The following is a 17887-nucleotide window of genomic DNA, read 5'->3' on the forward strand; positions in this document are numbered from 1 at the left end:
AAAGAAAATACACCCAAAAAACATCAAAGCACCTGAAACTGGTAAAATAATACTAAAAAACTAGTAACCCATACCAAAAACCAGTAAAAACAACATTAAACCAGCTGAAAATAACAATGTAGCACAAAAAACAGCAAAATTTTTTGATAAAGTCGTAGAAAAACAAGATCAAATTAGTTAAAAACAGATATACAACAGTAAAACTGATTATTAGTAGTAAAAAAAAAGAATTATATCGGCAAATCAATAGTAAATAGAAAAAAATTAATAGAAAAAAAGTAAAATTTTTTGGACAAAACATAAGAAAAACTGTAAAAAGCAGCAAACGCAATGCACTTACACATATAAGGAAAACAATATTTAGAGACAGAAAAAAGCCACATGCTTGCCACATGTTTTTTATACCAACTGTTAGTTTTTTTTAACAAAAGTTAATACAAGATGATTATTGCTAAGTTTAGGTTAATTAAAGGATGTTTTTTTGCTCACATTTATACCATAAGAATGTGTGTTAAGTTTAAGTTATACTTTAGCTATAACTTCAACCAAAAACAACTTTTTTAATGATCAAAGGTGGAATGTTTATTACTAAAGTTTTGTTTCATTTTGCTTTATCAATAAAAAGTAGGAAAAATATTGTTTTAAAATTTTTCTATTTACGTTAGTAGCCTTTTATATGCTAAACTTGCTTCTATATATATATATATATATATATATATATATTCTTTGTGTTTGTAATTTCGTTTTAAGAATGTATTTTATTGAAGGGTATATTTTTTTCTATAGAAAATAAAACAAATAGAATCATTAAAACAGTGTATAATGCATGTAAAAACACACAATTAATGCCTACAAGATATTCTAATTTTAAATTATTAATAATTACATTTTTACACCTTAAATTTTGAATATTTGTAAAAATTATTGTTGCATGAGATCCAAATCTCAAAGTCAAAAATATGATATAGAAAAATAATTAAAAAGTTAGAAGATTTTTTGTCCTCTAACTAAATATTGCTCCAATTATATTTTTAACAAAAAATGTAAAATATATTTTAACAAACTTTTAAATGTAAAAATATTAATATTGTTATTTTGGATCTTCACTAAATTAAAATATGATTTTTAATTAAATATTAATATTTAAATTATATAATGCCAAATTTAAATACAAACTGTTGCAATTTAAGTCTTTAAATATTTCCTTCTAATTAAGTTTCTTTATTTATAAATTTGAATTACTTAATAACATTCTAGTTATTAAGAAGGAGAATTTCATCTTTTACTAATTATTCGCAAAATATTTTATCTTCTTAAAATGTGTATCCTATAATTATTAATTTAAGTAAAATATTTTTTCTCTATTCTATGAGACAAGAGAGACATTTTAAGGAAGAATTTCAATATTTTTACTTTATTCTATGAGACAATAAAGACATTCTAAGGAAGTTAATCATAACGTAGTGTGCCTCTATTTTTGTTTTTGCTACTGTATTTTGTCTTTTAAAACTAATATATAATTTCCAAAATTATAATAAGGGGAAGACTAAATGCAAAAAAAAGAAAATCTTCTATAAGTTAACTATACACTACAAACATTTATCATTTGATTTTTCATATTTTTATTGCAACTCAAACGTACTTGAAGTAAAACTATAGATTCAATTCCATAATGTTTTCGTGCACAACATAAAGATACTCTTAGGTTTGAAAGTATAAAGCATGTGATGATTTAATAGATCCTACTTGTATTTCGTGTACTAGTTTGTTAATTAATCATCTTTAGTAATACAAAAGTCAACCTCTTTAATAGTGTCGAATAAATTAAGTAGTCTGTTAAGCTTAAAAAATGCTGTATTTTGGTTCACCTCCTTTCCAGACATGTTAGTTAATGTGGCTTTACCCTTTTCTTGGGGTTACTTCTCTCTCCTTTTCAAGAAAACTAATTCAAACTTTCCCTCATTAGAAGTGAAATTTAAACTGTGGATAGATTTGCCTCTAGCTACTTATATTATATTGCACTCCCCGCCTAGTCTTTGTACTCCCTTCGTTTCGCAAAGAATTGTTTACTTTGACTTGACACAGACTTTAAGAAAATAAAGAAAACCTTTTATCATGTAGTCCTAAATTTAAATTATGTCAAATGTACAAAATTGTCCTTTAATCTTGTGGCATTAAACATGCCATGTGGAAAGTTGATACCAAAAAAAAGAAAAAGATCATTCTTTTTAAACAAACTAAAAAAAAGAAAGAATTTCATTCTTTTTTAAAACGGAGGGAATATATGTTTTTAGTGATTCCTTAAGAATGGATGGAAAATCAACAATAAAGTGAAGATGACAAGTTCAATATTTGCCATATATGGCTGCCGCATGTATAGACAATTTTTCTTGTGATGTTCAAAAATATGTATTACTACTATTAAAATCCTTCTTCAAAATGTTTCAAACAAAGTTCAAGACTGAGATTGAACCTATGAGGTCCCCTAATAGTGGAGACTTGATACTCTCAAACTTACTTCTCAAATAAGAAGTAAAGCGGTCGTATCAAGTAAAGAACCCAACTAATGAGGTTGGGATCGTTTCCACGAGGAAAATAATTCAGACTTAACTTCAATCTATTATTACTACCATTTAGTCAATTATTTTCTTGGAAAGTAAAGACTATAAAATGGGGATTTTTAGTGTAAATGAATGAAAATAATTAGCTAAATCAAAGTAGACCACTAACAGATTCATATGTTGAAGTTTAATCAGTTAATAAAAGAAACTAGGGTTTACGTGTTCCCCACAGGTTTCTAACTTGATAATTCTAACTATAACAATTATTTCCTAGTATCTTGCATGTAAAGTGATAAGTTATGTATTTCTAAATCCTTCGTCCGGCTACATGTGTTGCTATACTAACCCTTACCTTTACCTCACGTTAAGCATCATTTTCAATATTTGACTAAGTTATTACCTCATACCAATCAATACTAGCCTATTAGATAGTATACAGTAAATCTATGTTGATAATTCTTTTCCTATTATCTACCTCCTTGGTCCGACAAGTATCATTAAGGCGAGTTCTAACGTTGTTCATCCGTTAAAAAGACTTCTAAGCGAAAGAATTATTAATACATGCAAGACACTATTCAAGAATTGTTATTTTAGTTAGGTTTTACCTCATAATTCGCCAATGGTTCCCACAACCCTTGTTATGGAGTTTAGTTACCCATAGTCATATTCACAATATTCAAATATGTAATATAAGAATTCATGCACTTACTTCAATGAGAAAGAATAAAATCCAGAAGTTCACTTGATTAATCAACAAAATCAACAACAATCAATTACTAAAATAAATTGAAGACTAAAGATTCTCCAAAAGTGTAATAATAATCAACAAGTCTAATTCACAAAAGAAGCTAAAATAACCAAGAGTCTAATCATCAAAGAGTCTAACCCCAAAAATGAGGTTTTTCGAACTATTTATAAAAAACAAAACCTAAATAAAGAAGGACACTATTTGCTGGAAATAATTCAAAACGCGGCTGGGTCGACGAACCTCGCGACGGTTCATCGTGGTCACGATGGGCCGTCATGGACTCTGTCGTCCCATACTTTGCAAATTTTTCTGCTGCTCTCTTCATTATACTAGACGGCAGGTATGACGGATTGTCACAGGCAAAATGGTCTGTCGAGGGTCTCTGTTCCATAACACTTGAACTCTTGGAAATTGGGTACTGGGACTATTTCTCTGATCTTCATGGCGAACCAGTAGGACAGACCCTCATGGCTACGACGGTCCATAGCACACTCCGTAACTCCACACTTGGTAAGACTTCCCCATCTCCCTTCAGCAGCTTCACTATGATGCCACCTACGGACCGTCACGGGCACGACGTACCGTCAGAATCTCCGTAGGTGGTACTTTTCTGCATTTTTGGCTCAAAAACCTCCGCGTTCATCTTTTAGACAGATTTTCTTCCAATAAAGAGAAACTTACATAAAAATTTATATAAAAAGGCTTTTGGACACACACTAAACTTAAGGAGAAACATTAAAAATACCGTAAGACCACGGTATATCAACACTCTCAACTTAAATTCATTGTCTGTCCTCAAGCGATGCACTATGAATCATTAAAAAATCATTGTACAATAGTATCCATGTTTTATCTTTCGCATTCATTTGGATATCAATCCTGTTCAGTCTCATCATATTTATGCATGGTATCATTATAAGGCTTGAATTATGTGGAATCACACCATAACACAGACTCACCACGCACTAACACCTATCCTCTTCAATTTCTCACCGAGGTGCTAATATTTCCGGTATTGCAACTAGTGTCCTCACTTCAAAACAATATCCTCATTTTTCACAAAATGATTTTAGTTTGAGTATAAGGTTTACTTTTCAACACTCACTCTCAGAACAAATTCACAACTCATTCATATATATTGCCATAAGCTTACCCTTATTTTCACTGCTTTAACATCGCTATACAACTTTTAGGATCACGATAGGACTTTCTTAGCTTGTAACATGAGCTCAGGGTTAGGTAGGGTATATTTAGGAATACTTTAGTGACTTTTTGCCCTTGACATTTAGGCTAAACATGCCACTTTTTATCATTTTATTTCCCCAATTTCTCATATTCTTTCACCTTACTATTTTCCATTCTTTCTTCATTTGTTTAAGTAACTCTCTTCTATTGTTGCTTGTATATTTTTTTTTTATTTTTTTATTTCACTTTTCTTTCAACTGATTCTTGAGTCACTTTACTTTTGCTCTTTCTCTCACTTTGTTCTTTTAACCCACTTTCCAGAGCATTCCTCATAATAGCCACCCTCAACTTAGACTTTGCCATGAGTCAAAGTACACAATACCCCTAGTTGGGTAAGTACCATAAAAAGGTTGTTTACTGCATTAGCCACCCTCAGCTTATGCTTTTGGCATAAGCTGAGGTGCACATGTCCAAGGAGGGACCAGGGCCAACGAATCATTCCTAGAAAAGATCAGTTGGGGTGAAAAAGAAAGGTCTAGTTTAAGCTCAAATCATTTGGATCAAAGAAGGATTAATTTCATTTGTTTTTTTAATTTAGGCTAAAAATGGGCTATATGGAACAAGGGCCTATGATCCTTTCCTAATTATCTATAACAACTTCATTTTTGGAGGACTAACCATGCAAGTTCTAGCTCAGTACAAATAGCGGACTATTCAAATCTTCCTCACACTCACTTGACATAGAATTACTCTACCAGATTATCAGACACCTAGTTCGAATTTTAGACATAGGGTCATGCAGTGGTTTATCTCTAAATGATGCTTAGAGACACACATTTATCAATTACTATGCCTAGTCATGCATCATTTTCATTTCATCAGGATATCATTTTAGCCATCATGCTTCAGAATTAAACTATATACACAAGATATAGACATGCCGGTTCAACAGTAAAAATAATCATTCTCTTGGGGAAAAAGAACACAAGCAAGAAAACCTCAAAAGAGGATAGTGAATTGGGCTACTCACACTTCACCCTAGCACTCACTTTCCATTTACCCAACCCTAAACAAAAAGACTTGCAATTGTACCAAATGCATACAAAAAATTAAAATATAAGAGTGGTAGGTGAAGCAAACCTGGGGCGCAAAGCACCAACGATCAGCAAGCTGGTGGGTCCGATTCCCCGGAACCTACTACTTCTGTAATCTAGACACCTTCAGTAGTGTCCTCATCAGCAACAACAGTATCGGCAGTGCCTCCCACTATCTCCACATTTCTGGAGCTAGATGCCCCATCAGCTGACTTTATGGCCCTCATCCGACGCGCCTCATCATCAGCAAGCGAGGCTCTCCTCGCACCCTCCGTCTCACGACGCTGCTTCTTCTGTGCTCTAGACTTATCCTCCTCTCGACCCCTACGCCTCTTGGCATGCTCTCGAGGGGGAGGTGGCGGAATCTCAGAAGTGGCGAATAAGGCCGCCATCACTGTGTCCTCAGCAGGCGCTGTAGAAGGGGCATCAGGCTCAGGCACCCTAGCCTGTAAGATCATATCAATGTCTGCACGAAGACTCTCGACCGCAGCCTGAAGGGTCGACACATCCACCTGAAGGGTTGGCCGGGCTAGCACCCGCAACTCAAAAGCATTTAAGCGCTGATGAACCTCAACGATCTTCCACTCAGTGTGCTAGACCATTCTCTGCTCCAAAAGGTCTTCTGCCTCAGCAATAGACCTCTGCATCCAAGGATGGATGAGATGTGGAAGTGTATTCATCTATGCCTCTAGTTTTTGGACCCTAGCAAGAGGGATCAGAGCGGGGAAAGGGGCTGAGCGAGAGGATCTCGGCAGTGCTACTACTCGGGATAGACTCGAAGGGGGTAGTGTTAGTGGAAGTAGCCTGCGCAGCCGTGCGAGCCTGTGCTACTGTATCTGCCAGATTGTAACCAAGTAGAGGCAACTGTTGACGGGGCCCTTTGCGTGCAGCGAACTCATTGTCCCCATCCTTGATGAGGACGATATCAATAGTTCCCAGCGGGGTCTTGAGCTGATCAATGTGTTGGATGGACACACCTGCGGACCTGCGTAATGAAAATATCATGCACGGGAAAGGGTAAGTAGTTGTGACCTTACAAGCTCTCTTGTGCATGACCGCCTATAGAAGCCAAGCAAAGTCCACCTCAATCCCGGCTATCATCGCTGCCACCAGTACTGCACGATCCCATGTGACTATATTATCAGCGGCTGTGGGGGAAAGGCAGTGGAGGAAAATCAACCATAAGAATTTCGCCGTGAAGGTCAGGTTAGCCTTCTTGATGGCTCCCTTCGGCTCTGTTAACCAGTAAGCTCCCTCTCCATCAAAAGACAAGTGCAGGGCAATCCACCTCTTGGTGGTCTCTCTCAGTTATGGCTCACACAAGAATTCCCTTCTTTGACAATTTGCTACCAGTAGTCACACTCGGCGGTTAGAGGGGTATGGTTGGCATCAATATCCTCAGCGTATAGATACCAGCGGATAGCAGGCAGAGAGATATCAACCTGAATGCCACGTACTCGGACATGCTTTACTAAGGCCTGTTTGGCGGGGGCAGCCCGCCTATCAATTTGTGATCTGATAGTAGCAAGGTAGGATGCGTAGAACTCTCGGACCAACTCTTAACTATAACGTCCCAACGATCGTGCTGTCCAGTCCATTCGATGTCTAGTGAAGAGATTATGGATCTATGGCATAGTCGGGAGACTTGGCGTAAGGACCCACCTCTCCAATGTAAGGGTCCGTGTCATGACTTCTTTGTCATTTAGAAACTTTGCATTTGCATAAAATTGATTTTGCCCGTCGACACACCACCGTTTGGGATGGTCGACAACTGAGGTGAGAGCACAAGTCGGTGAGCCGGGTGTGGATTCAGAACTGTCAGCCTTATCAGACGAAGACGACTGTGCACGTGTGGCTGGTGCAGGGACCTCAGCAGATAAGGAGGCTTCTTTCAACCACAAAACTCCTAAGGAGCCAGAAACTCCTTCTTCATGGGTAGCTGACCCAGAAGGTGTGCCGATCAGTGTGCGCTCCTTATCAGACCGGGAGGCAGTGACTACGCTGGACGCCACCTTTTTGGGTGTGGCTCAGGCAGCACGTACAGCTCGGGATAGGGTGGAAGTACTTGGGGGAACGTACTCGGGGTCACGCTCATCATTAGAGCCAATGACTAGGTGGGCGGACAGGACTAAAGACTTTGATCCCCACGTGCGTAGACACGATCTTGTTTTGGTTCCATAATAGATAATACCTGTAAAGAATCAATATTATTACTAGAAGAAACAAAAAAGACAAGCAAAACGACCCAAAATAAATAAAAGAGTCAAGACGTAATGACATTTCTATAGTAACAGTAAAAAATGATGGACTAGGTGACGACTCATTATGGATATGACGGACTGTCATGGGGTCCGTTATGTCTTACTTAAACTATGTTTATATGGAGACCCCTGAATGAATGGCTCTGACAAGTATGACAGATAAGCAGGATGGATTGTACTAATGACGACGGTATGCCGTCGATGTCCATCGTGGGAAACTTAGAAAAAGTTATGGAGACCGTTAGGAGAGGGGTCTCTTATCATCATGACGGTTATGCAGGATGGACCGTCTAGGGTATGATGGTTTGTCGTAGATGTCCGTAAGAGGACACTTGGAAAAAGTTTGAGACCCATAGGAACAGGGTCTCGGACAACGAGAATGGTAATGCAGGACGGACCTTCGAGGGTATGATGGTCCGTCGTAGATGTCCGTAAGAGGACACTTGGAAAATTTGGAGACCCTTAGGAACAAGGTCTTTGACAACCAGAACGATTTTGCAAGACGGACCGTTGAGGGAACGACAGTCCGTCGCATGTGTCTGTTGGAGGACACTTATAAAAAGTGAGAGACCCTTAGGAATAGGGTCTCTGACAACCATAACGGTTGTGTAGGACCGTCGCATGTGTCCGTTGGAGGACAATTAGAAAAAGTTAGAGACCCTTAACAATAGGGTCTCTAACAACGAGACAGTCGTTCCCACGATGGTCCATCACATGTGTCCGTTGTTGGACACATGGAAAAAATTGGACAATGGGGAGTTAGGGATGTTGGGACGGACCCTATGACGGTCCGTCATGGGTACGACGATCCGTCATCGGGGTCTCGTTCTGTCATTCAGTGATAGAACTAAGGATTCCACATTAATCCCCTATGACCCAAATGGATTTTTTAGTGTTTTAACCTACATGTGTTTAACCCAAATACCTAGTAAACTAGCAATGCTAAAGCACCTATTTCTAGTGTTTTAACAAGGCAATTTCGAGGATTTTAACGTAGGTCAGGCACAATATGTATTAAAAAATGAACCCATTAATAAGACATAGGCTAATACTACTTGATAAACAAAAATTCAATGTAAATAGTTAGAAATTAGAGACAATTACCTGAGAATTTTTAGAAAAACAAGCGAGGAAGGTACTTGGTGATTAAGAAGAGAACCACAACAGTAGACTCCGACTAATAGAGTGGATTTAAGTAAATTGGGAATTTAGGAAAAGGATCGGTTGAAAGAGAGGTAGGAAGTTGGATGTTGAAAAAGGGAGGGAAATGGGATGAAGAGGGAAGGAAATGGGTGAAATGAAGTGGTGGGGTTTTTAAATGTTAAGAAATTTAAAAAAACCCCAGTCGGATTTGGTCGGGTACACTTCATTAATGACGCGACGAGTCCCCGACAATGGTCCATCGCAATTGTGACGATCCATCATTTGTTCCGTTGCGTGTGCCCTAGTTTTGAATATAATTGAAAGACGTACCTGGCATGGCGAATTCATGCAAAGGTCTATCGTGTTCGCGACGGAACGTCTATGGGTCCTTCAGTGACTGTTGTAGGGTGATTTTTTGCAGAATTTCTTAGTGATGTACCTGCAAATTTAAAACCCATTAGTAGAAAATGCTTCCATTAATAGAAAGAAAAAGATTAAGTATTGGGTTGCCTCCCAACAAGCACCTGATTTAACGTCGCGGCACAACTGAGGACACTTGATTACTTAGACTTCATCAAGATGGTATGTCTCGATCACTTCATTCGCCAATTTAGCATGCCCGAACTAGAATTTTGTGCGTTGTCCATTCACCTTGAACCTCACAAACTCCTTAGTTTCCAACTCAACTGCTCCATGAGGGAATACTTGGGTAACCAAGTAAGGACTAGTCCATTTGGACATGAGTTTGCCCGGAAACAAGCGCAACCTAGAATTGAATATAAGCACCAAATCCCCAACCATAAACTATCGTTTTTAAATTTTTAGGTCATGGTACTTCTTAATTTTTTCTTTGTAGAGGGCTGAGCTTTCAGGAAAAATTCATTGAGTTTATTCAACCCTGTTAACCGTTATTCTGCAGCTTCGCTCCAATCCAATTGCAGCTTCTTCATAGCTCACATGGCTTTATTCTCTAATTCAATCAGAAGATGGCAAGATTTCCCATATACAAGTTGGTATGGGGACATACCTATGGGATTCTTATACGCTGTCCGGTAGGGCCAAAGGGCATCATCAAGCCTCCTTGACCAATCCATTCTACTAGCGTTCACTATTTTTGACAATATCTGTTTGATCTCCCTATTTGACACTTCAACTTGACCACTAGTTTGAGGATGGTAAGGGGTGGCCACATTATGGCGAACCCCATATTTCTCCAATAACCCCTTGAACAATCTGTTGCAGATGTGGGAGCCCCCATTACTAATAATTACCATTGGGGTTCCAAAACGAGAGAACATATTCTTTTTTATGAACACAGTAACACTCTTACCTTCATTGTTTGCAAGGGCGATAGCTTCCACCCATTTAGATACATAATCAACCGCTACTAAAATATACTTCATTTCATGAGAACTCACAAAAGGACCCATAATGTCAATACCCCAAACATAAACTAACTCAATCACTAAAATGGGGTTTAGAGGGAGCCTTGCTTTCTTGGGAATGCCGCCATCTCTTTGGCATCTATCACATGCTTTATCAAAATCATGAGCATCTTCATGAAGAGTTGGCCAATAGTACCCACATTGTAATATCTTATGAGTGGTTCAGATACAACTATGATGTCCACCAATGGTTGAGGAATGGCATGCCTCTAAATCACTCAACATCTCACATTTTCACACACAACGCCAAATAAAACCGTCGTCACAACTCCTTTATGAATATGGTTCATCCCAAAAGAACTTCTTCACATCATACATGAACTTTTTTATTTGATGAAAGGACATGTCCAATGGAATAATATCACTAGCCAGATAATTTGCGAAATTTGTGAACCATGGAATCAAGTCATGTGAGGAAGCCAATACATGATCATCGGGGAACGTATCATCAATATCAGTCTTATCCCCCAACTCTCTCATAGCTTCATCTTCTAGTTGGGACAAGTGATCGGCAACTTTATTTTCGGTCCCTTTTCTATCCCTTACTTCTAAGTCAAATTCTTGTAGCAGTAATACCCAACGAATAAAACTCAGTTTCACATCCTTCTTTGCCATCAAATATCTCAATGCTGAATGGTACGTATGCACTATAACTCTAGTACCTAGGAAATAGGAGCAAAATTTTTCAATAGCAAAGACTACTGCAAAGATTTCTTGCTTAGTCATTGTGTAGTTCTTCTGAGCTTCATTTATGGCTTTACTAGCATAGTAAATGGGGTGAAGAATTTTGTTCTTTCTATTGTCCCAATACTACAACAAGAGCAACCCCACTAGCATCGCACATCTCCTCAAATGAACTGTTCCAATCTAGAGAAATAATGATAGGTGCAGACACCAATTTTTCTTTTAGCTCGTCATGCTTTATGACAGGATTCATCAAAACAAAATTTACAATCTTTCTCTAGCAGTTTGCACAACGGATGTGCAATCTTTGATATCTTTGATGTATTTCCGTATAAACCTGCATGCCCAAGAAAGCTTGTCACACCTTTTACAGGGATAGGTGGGGGAAGTCTCTCTATTACCTCGACTTTAGATCGATCAACCTCTATGCACCTTTCTGGAATGCGATGACCCATAACAATACCTTTTTTCACTATGAAATGGCATTTTTCCCAATTTAGTACTAAATTGCAGTCTTCACATCTCTTAAAGGCCTCAGATAAATTTTTCAAACACAGCTCGAATGAGTCACCAACAACAAAAAAATCATCCATAAGAAAATCTATAGTATCTTCCACCATGTCGGAAAATATCGACATCATACATCTCTGAAATGTGGTGGGTGCGTTGCACAACCCAAATGACATTCTTTTGAACGCAAAGCTCCCATATGGACAAGTAAAAGTGGCTTTCTCTTGATCTTCTAGTGTAATAAAAATCTGATTATACCCCGGATATCCATCAAGAAAATAGTACCACCTTTTTCTGGCAAGTCTATCCAACATCTGATCTATGAAGGGCATAGAAAAATGGTCTTTTTCAGTCCATGCATTTAATCTGCGGTAATCCATACACACCCTCCATCCAGTAACTGGTGTTATTGGAACAAGCTCATTTTTATCATTGAGAACCACATTCATTCCCCTTTTCTTAGGTACACACTGAACAGGGCATACCCAATTACTATCGGCGACCCGATAGATTACGCTGGCATCCAACCACTTAATGATTTCCTTCTTCATGACCTCCTGCATAGGTGAATTTAAGCGTATCTGGTGCTCAATACTTGGCTTATGATCGGGCATGAGTTGGATTTTATGAGAACAAATACCGGGAGGGATCCCAATAATATCCGCAATAGTTCACCCAATAGCTCTTTTGAACCTTTTTAGCACTTTCACCAAACTCTCAACTTGTTGTTCATTCAGGTCTAATGCAATGATTACCGGCAATATGTCACCCTTTCCTAAGAATTCATACCTGAGATGAGGTGGGAGAACTTTTAATTCTAACTTTGGAGCCTAATGGTTTCGCAGGTGGAGACTCGCGATTCTTCATATCTAACTCATATTTCTTAGCTTTAAACCGAACATCACCTCAATCAAGAGCCGCGACTAATGACTCATACTCTTTAATGGAATTGTTATCAAAATTCATTATCACTGCCGCCAATGATTCTACACCTAGACATTCTTCTATTTGTGTCTCAAATGAGTCTCCAACGTTGTAGGAATAATAGATACCGATTGGAGCTCACCAGTTTGCCTCATTGACCTACAAATATTAAAGGTCACTTCCTCATTGTTCAACCAAAAATTCATCTGTCCCTTTTCCATATCTACTAAGGCTCTTCCCGTAGCAAGGAATGGCCTCCCTAGAATAATGGGCACTTCAAAATCGACTTCACAATAAAGAATAACAAAGTCTGCCGGAAATATAAACGACTCAACTTTTACTAGCACATCGTGGAGTATCCGTATAGGCCTTTTTACTGTTCGATCAGCCATCAGTAGCCGCATCGCAGTGGGCTTTGGATCATCACAGTGGGCTTTTGATCACCCAAACCAAACTTCTTGTAAATCGAGAGGGGCATGAGATTTATGCTTGCCCCGAGTTCACATAATGGTTTCGAAAAATGTAATAGCCCGATTGTACAAGGAATAGTGAACGCACCCGGATCTTCTTTCTTTCGTACAGGAGATCTTGTAGCAATTGCGCGACAATGGTGCATTCTATCATCATCCTGAAAAGTGACCTATCTTTTCTTTGTAACCAGATCTTTCATAAACTTGGCATAACCGAGAATTTGTTCTAAAGCTTCTACCAAAGTTATATTGATAGAAAGTTGCTTCAACATAGTTATAAAATGTCGACATTTACCATCCTCCGTCCTTTTGACTAATCATTGAGGAAATGGGGGAGGGAGGTCTAGGCCTGGGAGTTACCTTTTTAGGCACTTCAGCATTTTTTCCAGTGTTATCTTCTACTTCACCATTTACCTCTACCACTTTATTAGTATCTTTAGTCACCTTTTTCTCATTAGACGGCATAGGTGGATCAATTGTTTGCTTACCACCGCGAGTAGTGATTGCCATACAATGTCCATCATTTTTTGGATTTTGTACAGTGTTGCTAGGAAGAGTGCGCGATTGCCACTTGTTCATAGTTGCAGATAATTGGGCCAATTGTAAATCAAGATGCTTAATCGATATTGCATGTGTATCGAATTTCTGCCCAATACCCGCTAAATCATTCCTTAACTCTATAGTATGCTCATCACTAGCATCGAATCTCCTCATCATTTTATGCAACATATCCTTAACTCGCGCCATACTATATCCACCATCCCTAGCAGTAACTTCACGATTTTGAGGAGGAACATAGGGCCTATTACTATCATTTCTATTACCATAGTTACCCCTGTTGAAGTTGTTGTCGGGGTTGTAATTTCCTTCTCAAACATAATGACCCTCACGGTTATAGTTACCATAGATCCGACCTTGGTTCCCTTTACCTTGGCGCCAATTCTCCTGATTAGAGACATGGGCACTCAGTCGGAAACCCCCCATCTGCTCATTTACCGCATAGGAATCCTCCTCACAATAGCATTCATCATTTGGTGGTGGTTGTTTCGACAAACAGTTGATTGCATTTATCTTTTCTACACCCCCAGTGACATGTTTTAATACCAATCCAAGCTCAAATCTCATCTGAGCCATCTCTTCACAAATCTCATCTGTGGACGGGTTGTGAGTGGACTGCACTATAGAGGTATATCTCCCAGTATCTGACTTCCTAGTACTCAAAGCTTTATTGTTCCGGGAGATTTTCTCGAACTTTTTAGCAATCTCAGCATAAGGACACTCCCCATAAGAACCACTCGCTATAGTATCCAACACCGCTTTATTATTATCATCCTGTCCTTGATAGAAGTATTGCTTCAGTGACTCATCATTTATACGATGATTGGGGACGCTTCTGAGAAACGAGGTGAATCTATTCCAAGAACTATTAACAGACTCTCCTGGTAGTGCCACAAAGTTGTTCACTCTGTCTTTGTGGTTTAGTTTCTTGGAGACCGGGTAGTAGCGTGCTAAGAAAACGTCCCTTAGTTGGTTCCAAGTGAAAATTGATTTATAAGGAAGCTCAGTGAACCAACTAGCAGCCTCTCCCGTCAGTGAGAGAGGAAGCACTCTTATCCCTATTACATCAAAGTCCATGTCAGGCCTCCCTACACAGCTTTTACACACTGCTCTTCCCTTAGCTATATGGTCATGTGGATCCTCAGAAGGTAGCCTTGAAAACAAACCTCTGGCAGAGAGCATTTGCATCAGGCTAATAGTTACCACAAAGGTGTGGCCTGGTGGTAGAGGGGGCAAGACAAGTGGACCATCGGAGTCTGCTATATTGTCATAGCTTCTGTAGTATTCTTGGGGCCGTGGAGCGGGATTTTGTCCCCTCTGTTGGTTTTCACCCGGAGCATTGGTTAACAACTGACCATGAACATCAACCGACGCTGGGATGTTCTTGTTTGGATCATCATCACTAATACCCAAGTTTCTATTCATGTTGCGTAGTGTACGCTCTAATTTGTGATCGTAGGGAAACAAGGGTTCACTTCCACCACGTGTATTTGCCATACAAGGAACACAATTATGCAAGAATAAAAAAAACAAAAGAAAACAAAAGAAAATTAAGAAAATATTGATTAAGCTATATTATTAAGTTTAAGTTAATCTAAAAGATACTTTCCTCTGCAGTGACGCCATAATTTTATACGCTCAAACTTACTTATCAAATAATAAGTAAAAGACTCTATTTGCTGGAAATCTGTCAAAACGCGTCTGGATCGACGGACCTCGCGACAGGTCGTCGTGGTCACAACGGGTTGTCATAGAATCTGTCATCCCATACTTTGCAAATTCTTCTGCTGCTCTCGTCAATATCCTCGATGGTAGGTATGATGGATCATCATTGGCACAAAGGTCCGTCGAGGGTCTCCGATCCATAATACTCGAAGTCTTGGAATTTGGGTACTGGGACTACTTCTATCATCTTCATGACGAACCAACAGAATGGAACGTCATGGCTACGATGGTCCGTCACGCATTTCGTAACCCCACACTTGGTCAGACTTCCCCATCTTCCTTCAGCAGATTCACTACGATGCCACCGACGGACCGTCACAAGCACGACGGACTGTCACAAGCTCCGTAGGTGGTACTTTTCTGCATTTCTTGCTCAAAAACCTCCCCGTTCATCTTTTAGATAGATTTCTTGCAAATAAAGAGAAACTTACATAAAAACTTATCTAAAAAGGCTTTTGGACACACACTCAACTTAAGGAAAAAAAGCATTAAAAATACCGTCAAACCACGCTATATCAAGACTTTGTGCGCACTGATCAAGGTGAATTGTTTAAGGACCTAGGGATTATGCATAAGAGAACTTGTTCTTATATTTCCCTTAACAAAATGCTGTAACTGAGAGAAGCACAGACACTTGCTAGAATTGGCAAAAGCCTTTAAGTTTCAAGGTCACATTCCTATTACTTTTGAGGTCATTGTATTCTCAATTCTGCATATATAATTAATAGGTTGTCATCAACTGTTCTACGGGGTAAATCCTCTTATGAAATGTTACTTCGAAAAAAGTCTCACTTAGACTATTTCAAGACACTTAGTTTCTTATGCTATGTGAGTCTATTACCTAGAACTGATACGTTTGCAATTAAAGATTGACAAACTATTTTTATATGTTAGTCATTTGTCACTAAGCTCTTTATAGTAGGATTTGTTGGTTTGAGATTTTCGAGGTTGCTTTGATAGGGCCCGAGTTGGTTTATGAGGATATGAAAAAGGTTTAACTTATTGGTGAGAGCTTAAAATGGATCAAAGTCGACAAAAGTCTTATTTTGATGTTTGAAGAAGAGAACTAGAATTTGATGTTAATGTTTGGGTCTACTTGAAAATTTAACCAATGAAGGGTGTAATAATATTTGGAAAGAAATAGAAGCGTAGTTCCGGTATATGAGCGAACATCCCTCAGCTGAAATATTCTGTTACTATCCTAAACTTAGCAATAATCATCCTTTCACTTTTTTTATGAAACTAATAAATGAAATAATAATATTTCGAGTAGGTGAGCTTCCCCAAAAATCTCCATATTCTATCATCTGCATCCTTTAATAAAGATGGGTGGACTTTCTTTTATGCTTTCAAGTAGTAAAATAATCATCTTCAATTGAAAGAGATGGACTTTATATAAGGTTAGGAATTTTTTTTTATTTCCGTTATTTTTATCGTCTCCAAAGAACTATTATATTTGTTAAGCACAAGTAATAATAACCACGGGCAAGATCTGATTTAGCAATGTTAAGTGTACCTTACCTATTTGATAAAATGTCTGAAAGAAATTGAAGTCATATTGCATATGAATTTTGAGGTCTCATGGCCTTCAAAAATATATTTAGCTACTTCAAAGTTGAGAGGAGTTATTTACAATAAACCATATCTGAAAATTGAGCACTGATGCATTGCCGAATGTGACCCTTAACATACCATTTTTGAATATTACAAATTGATGCATTGCATATATGATGCATCAAAACCAATTAAACGGTGTAATTTTGAGTTTGTCACGAATATAGTTGTACTGAAAAATGAGAATGAGAAAATTGTTGTTAAATATATCAACATGATAGGGTACTTAAGCGATAGAAAAAAGCCCACAACTTATTTATATATATATATATATATATATATATATACATACATACATATATATATATATATATATATATATATATATATATATATATATATATATATATACACACACACACACACACATAGCAAAAAGAGAGTGACCTGTTCATATTTTAGAAAATCTAACTAACAATGTCTTCTTCCTTATTAAATGTAGGGATCAAGATTATGTCTATTTCAATCGAAAAGAAAAAAGCCTACCGTCAATCCAATTTATGAGATGCATTTCCATGAAAAATGATTAGCCTCAAAGCACAAAAAAAATGTTACACAAAAGAAAAGCAGCAGGTGAAGAAATAAAATATCATGGTTACACAAGAAGTCTGGCAATTGGTTTCGAGAGAAGATGAGAAAGTAAAGTATTGTGTTAGTCTCGCTTTGAATTTCTTGTACTAAACGTATCTACGATTGTTTAGTGGAATAAAATAGTTCTATGAGTTGGTTGAGTGTATTTATTTATTTTTTTTATTTTTTGGCCTTGAGCATGTTAGCACTTCTAACCGATAATAAGCGAGCAGAAATGTTGGTAAATCAACAGAAAAACAGTAACTAAAACAAAAAAGACAAAACACTCAAAAAACATTAAAGCACCTGAAACTGGTAAAACAGTACTAAAAAACTAGTAAGCCATACCAAAAACCAGTAAAAATAACATTAAACCAGCCAGAAACAACAATGTA

At 37.8% G+C, this 17887-nt stretch overlaps 1 long non-coding RNA gene across 1 annotated transcript; it reads left to right on the forward strand.

Moving 5' to 3' along the window:
• Nucleotides 1-16275: 16275 nt before the first annotated feature.
• LOC112941268 (uncharacterized) lies at nt 16276-17653 on the forward strand. Its single transcript, XR_003246354.2, has 2 exons — nt 16276-16708; nt 17365-17653. It is a non-coding gene; the product is annotated as an uncharacterized lncRNA (long non-coding RNA).
• The last annotated feature ends 234 nt before the right edge of the window (nt 17654-17887 follow it).

This window comes from Solanum lycopersicum, chromosome 4 (assembly GCF_036512215.1).
Source record: "Solanum lycopersicum chromosome 4, SLM_r2.1".
NCBI lineage: Eukaryota > Viridiplantae > Streptophyta > Magnoliopsida > Solanales > Solanaceae > Solanum > Solanum lycopersicum.